Source organism: Giraffa tippelskirchi, chromosome 3 (genome assembly GCF_054371585.1).
Source record: "Giraffa tippelskirchi isolate mGirTip1 chromosome 3, T2T-mGirTip1v1.2.pri, whole genome shotgun sequence".
In the NCBI taxonomy this organism is placed as follows: Eukaryota; Metazoa; Chordata; class Mammalia; order Artiodactyla; family Giraffidae; genus Giraffa; species Giraffa tippelskirchi.
In genome coordinates, this window is record NC_137277.1 from 1583860 (window position 1) to 1589859 (window position 6000).

Genomic DNA, 6000 nt, shown 5'->3' on the forward strand with positions numbered 1-6000 from the left:
CTCCTGCCAGTCCCCAAGAGAAGAAATGGGTTCTAATGCAGAAAAAAAGAAGCAGTCGTTCAGAAAGTCAGTCTTGGATACCAGTAGATTGCTGACCACCAGCATCTGCCCACCATACAAGAGCAAGTCCAAGGGCGGAAGAAATGGAGTCTGCAGTCTCTAGGGCTCGCACCATTTTCAGTAAGAAAGTTGTTCCAGTTTCATGTGGTTTTCAACATTTCCCTGTTGTTTCTCCTCTAGGATTCACTACATCTTCATTCATTGTTTCAGTGCTCTCCGCTCTGCATCAGGGAGTGTTCAGTTTTGTTCGACAAACTTGACCGAGCACCATTTCTGGGGTGGGAACCGTGTCAAGCACCCACGGTATAAAGGTGAGTAAGACACAGTCCTGGCTTCCCAGGTGGCTCAGTGGTAAAGAATCTGTCTGCCAAATAGGAGACGAGGGTTTGATCCCTGGGTCAGGAAGATCCCCTGGAGAAGGAAATGGCAACCCACTCCAGTATTCTTGCTTGGAAAAAAAAAAATCCCAACGGACAGAGGAGCCTGGTGGGCTACAGACCACGGGGTCGGGAAGAGTTGGATACAACTGAGCACGCACGGAAGACATGGTCCTGCCTTGAGGGTGTCTCCAGTAGGAAAAAAAGATGTAAAATAAACTTCTGGGGTAATGCAGTGGATGATGTGGGATCATGTGGGAGGCAAAAAAGAAAAGGAAAAAGCAGAAAGCTGAAGAGAGTGCACTGAGATGAAATCATAATGGTTTGTAGTAACAGGCCTCAGTGTACCTGCCCAATTCCCCAAGCGTGAGTTACAGTCTAGGAGTAGACGTCTGTTATTCATACCTCCAATATGGTGAAGCAATTATACTCCAATAAAAAAAAACACCCCCACTCAACAAAGTAGTAAAGAGAGTGGAAAGTGGGGGGACAAATCAGGAGGTTGCGATTACCATACACACACTACTATATATAAAAGGGATAATCAACAAGGACCTACTGTACAGCACAGGGAACTCTGCTCAGTGTTATGGGGCAGCCCGGACGGGAGGGGAGTCTGGGGGAGAATGGACACATGTATGTGTATGGCTGAGTCCCTTTGCTGCCCGCCTGAAACTATCACAACACTGTTACCTGGCTATGCTCCAATACAAAATAAAAAGTAAAACAATAAAATAGATAAGGGACAAGGGCCTACTATATAGCACAGGGAACTCTATGTAATACTCTGTAACAGCCTCCATGGGGAAAGAATCTGAAAAAGAGTGGATATATGCCTATGTATAGCTGATTCACTTTGATGTACACCTGAAATGAACACAACATTGGAAATCAACTGTACTACAATTTAAAGCAGGTTTTTCTTTACCCAGCCTCCGACCTCACACCTCACCCCCCCGATGTGCTGGGGCGCTCCCACCCGCCACGCCTGGTCCTGTGCCCACCTCAGACGATGAGTAAGAGCTAGGTGGTTTCCACAGAAAAATCATCATATTAAAACTGGAACAAAGAAAACTTGGTGTTGGGCAAACAAACCCAACAGACGTTCATGGGAGGATCACTTCAGAAATGCAGGTTTTCCTCCGTCTCTCCCCCTCCACTTCTCTGATTCTGCCCAGGATGAATTCTCCACAGACAGTATCTGGTGGGTCAGCGCCTAGGCTCCTTCAGTGGCTTTTGATAACACTACGCCAAGTAGTTTTTCAGCAAGAGTTGTTTTTACATTCCCTTTGCCCAGAATGAACTAATTTCACCACGCCCTTGTTTGTGTTGGATGCTGTGAAGTTTTTTAAACCTAGACGATTCTTCTGCTTTTCCTAGGTTCTGTATTTGTATAGTTTCCATTCTCTTCTTAGACCAGAAAATCCAAGTAAGAGGGCGCTAACAGGAGCCTCTGAACCCAGGCGAGCCAGTGGGCCCGCGGGGAAGAGAAGGAAGGTGTGTCTGTCGGCCCCGCAGACCCAGGGCGCGGGAGCCAGGGCGCCGGAGGGCCGAACCCGGAGGGACACAGGAGCCGCGGGTCCAGCGGCCAGGCCGGGCTTCAGGCTCAAAAGTTACTTCAAGTGTGAGACCGCTTTGATGGATCAAAAGTTATTCGTGTGAGCGCACGGGCGCCAGACTTCACGTCGATAAACAGAGCACCTGCGGCCGCGCTGTGAAAAACGGGGCCCTGTCGCGTTCCCGCAGCTTCACATTTAACATCGTGAGGAGGGCAATTCCCGACTCTGCCAGCAGCGCCGCCAGGCGCGCACAGGTGCCAAAGGGCAGGGAAGGGCCCCAAGGCGGAGCCAGGCGCCGCGTTCGCTTCCCGCCGCCCGCCGCGCCCGGACCACAGAGACGCGGGTACCGCCCCAGTCCTAGAGAGGAAGGGTAGGCTCAGCCGGAGGGCTTCCGGCACGGACACTTCCGGCTCGGCCACTTCCGGCTCGGCCCCTCCCTGCGCAGGCCGCCCTCTGGGGCGGGCCTCCCGCCGGAGCTCGTGAGGGCGCGCCAGCGGGGGTGGGTGGGGCCCGGGCCCCAACTCCCGGGGCCCTTCCCCGGGGCCTGGCTCGGGGTCGGCCCCTCGACCCCCAGTGTTGTGGACTTGTCTCCTCGTTTCAACCCCTCCAGGCGACTGGTTTGCGGACAAGAAGGGTGAAAACCCGACCTAAAAGGACGAGCTAGGGCTCGTCGTGCTGGCTCGGACCGGCCGCGCGTGTAAAACGCATCAAGTAACTGACACACGCGTGCAGGTGTGGGGAGAAGGCCCTGCCGGCGCCCCGGAAAGGCCCCCCCGGCGCAGGCCGGGCGCTCAGAACCGAGCCCCCGCCCGGAAGTGGGCCTGGCGGGGGACCCGTTCGGAACCCGGGCTTCCTCCTCCGGGTAGCGGCTGGCCTCCGGCCCCGCTGACCGCCCGGGCTGTCTGCCCTCAGTGCCCTCAGCTGTGAGGAGCGTGGGAGCGGCCATCCTGGCCTCCTGTGTGTGGTCTCCTCCTGCAGTGTATCGTCCTGTCCTCCTGTGGGACCCTGGCCTCCTGTATGTCATCCTGTCCTGTATGGGCCCCTGTCCTGCTGCATGTGACTGTTCTGTGGCATGCATTTTTCAGTGAACCAGATTTACCTTCTCTGACACTGTAAGACTGCATTGGGGAATATTTCACATAAAGAAGCTTTCACACAGTGTGTTCCTGAGGGGACAATAAAAGATGATCATGTAAGTTTGGGATCTGAACTCCAGTTTCTTACCACAGTTACTGATAGAAGATTAAACAGTTCTGAGAAGCTCTGCAATAATGGAGCTCACCTGACTTTGTTTAGCTGAGTGGTTTTCAAGCATTTGACCTCAGAGACTTTTGGGTAACACCCTATTAATAGCCACCCCTCTCCCCACCACCGACGGCGGTTTTTCCCAGAACACACTTGTGGGAGATGCGGACATAAATCATTCACCTGAGCACACACCAGTGCAAGAGTCACTCTCACTTCTCAAACGACATTTCAGAACTCCTGTTTTGAAAATCATCTGACTGGATTTCCGTAAGAATGGTTTCAGTTTTACAGATGTTTGAGAAATCAGTCCATAAATAATGAAGTACTACAAGCCATTAACATTTGGAAAAGGAAGTGAACCCTCCTCGCCCTTCCTCCTGCATGTATCATGAATAGATAGCGTCTCAATATCACTGAGCCAGTGTTATCAATGTATTATTTAGAAAACAAACAATTACATGGAAAAAATACAAATTGTTCCAAGTGGAAATTCAACAATTCAGGGCTTCTTAATGACAAACCTAGGAAATTTGTTCAAGGACCTACTTTAGTAAAACATGATTAACATTTCCTCCGATAAATAGAATGTTGCTAAGAAACACTCAAGAATGTTGTATGTGTGCGCATGAGGTAACATTCACTGGAAACTTGCCCTAACATAGAATAAAACTCAGTACAAGGAACGTCTTCAGCTTTATTCACGATGATGTAGTTACTGAAGTAACAACAGAATCTCTTAATGAGGCAGTTTTGGCCCAAACCTCTATCAAGGGGAGCTTTGAAGTGACTTACTTACTATTAATAGTATGTTACTAAACTTGCAGTTTCAAGCAAGACCTGTCAAGGGATAACAGTAACAAGACATTACAGTGTCCTTGTTCCAGTGTCTGCTCCTCCATCCTGTAGGGCCAGAAACCACAGTTCCCACAGAGATAACCAGGCTCCAGAGGACACACCAATGCCAACCAAACTCTAAAGGAACCACTGTAATGGTTCCCTCTAAAAAGTTCTCGTCAGTGACTTCCCAGGTGGCCCAGTGGCTAAGACTCTGCATTCCCAATGCAGGGGCCCTGGGTTCCATTCCTGGTCAGGGGGCTAGATCCCACATGCCTCCACTAAAGAGTTCCTATGCACAGCTAGAAGATTCTGCGGCCACAATTAAGACCTGGAAATAAATAAAAATTAAATATAAATATAAAAAAGTTATCAATCCGAAGTGCAAATATATATATATATATATATATATGACTGACGCCTAGGATCTCAGAGCGATCATGATCTCCTTTTCTTAAGCAGAAACTCCACCAACAGGAAACCTACCTAGACCCTCAAGCTCTGCACAGAGGCTGTTGCTGTGGCCTTTCCCTGGGCCCCCCATCATCCTTGTGCTGTGCACATCCCTGCTGAAGACCCCTTCCACAGCACACAGACACGCAGACACACACACACACACAGGGGTGACCAGACCACAGCTTCCCAGCTGTGACAAGAGGTCATCGTTGGCCTGTCTGACCCCTCAGGCAGGCCTGGCACTCCCGCTCTCAGATTCCGGCTCACCGAGGTGTGACCACAAATGTTTCAAGGAATCCAGGCAGTCACCAAAAGTATCAGAAGGGATGGCTTCAACATCCTGCCCACCCCGCACTGGTCACAGTGCTTCTCACATTGCAGCAACTCTCCACGGAGATCTCAGCCAGGGGGCGCTCCCACCAACCGGAGAGGGCTCCCTGCAGACAAGATGCATCACCTGGGTGTTCATTCTGCCCCTCCTGGGCCCAGCAGAGCCCGATGCAGCATCCTTCGGTCTCAGATTCAATGAGCCCGCCCCCGCGGTCCTCCCTCACTCCTGGAGTAGAATCTGAAGCCCCTTCCCACCAGACACTGTATTATGTCCCTACCATTGTAGGGAGACTTGTATCACACCGACAGTTCTTCCAGTGTTGGTCCCCACTCGCCTCAGTCTCCTTACCTGTAAAATGGGGACAGTAGTCAAACCTATCTTTATAGTGTCCGGTGGGCAGTCTGATGCGCGGAAGTGGCTGTGGGGGCTGGGGGCCCGATCTAGGGAAAGAAAGGAGCGCGATGCCAGGTGCATTCCTGTGCAGGTGCCCCCCCGTGGGTCCTGGGGTCACTGGAAGCTTCTCGGAGCAAGTGTGGCCTGTAGACACCCTCAGGACAGTCGGGCCCGCGTGGTCCAACATGAACCAAGAGGCGGCGTGGAAGATACTGCGGTTACTAAGACCACAAGGGACGCCCCCCACCCCACGAGGGCCGCCCCCAGCCCTGCCCACGTCCCCGCCGGCACTTCCCCGAGGGGGTCCCCGCGCTCCTCCCGGGCCCGGAGGATGGCACCTCGCTCACCTTCCGCAGAAACGCCATCCTCGGCCCTTACTGCTGGCCTTGGTGTCGGATGGTCATCCTGGCCCCTGGCACTCAGAACAGGACGCACCGGACGGAAGGGGAAACACCCCGGAGGGCGCGCCCGCGACCCCGAGCCCAGGCGGAGCGAGGCTGCCCGCTGCGCCCGGGACCCGCACCCACCGGAGCCCGAATCCGCGCTGGCCAATCAGCGCGCCGCGCCGGCCCGGGCGAGCGCTGCGCTGGCGCCCACCTGGCGCCAGGGGGCGGCATCGGGCCGGCGGGCCGGGGGCGCCGCAGGTGAGGCGCGCCCGGGGCGCCGGGACGCTCTGTGGTCCGGGGCGAGCTTGGACCCAGCACCAAGGCCCGGGGGCGTGAACAGTGCGCCCCGGGACTTG

General features: G+C 53.7%; 1 long non-coding RNA gene across 1 annotated transcript; it reads right to left on the minus strand.

Moving 5' to 3' along the window:
* Positions 1-3457: 3457 nt before the first annotated feature.
* Positions 3458-5793, minus strand: LOC145542292 (uncharacterized). Its single transcript, XR_014079750.1, has 4 exons — positions 5606-5793; positions 5214-5305; positions 4802-4971; positions 3458-4409 (listed from the first exon to the last, which is right to left on the minus strand). It is a non-coding gene; the product is annotated as an uncharacterized LOC145542292 (long non-coding RNA).
* Between the last annotated feature and the right edge of the window lie 207 nt (positions 5794-6000).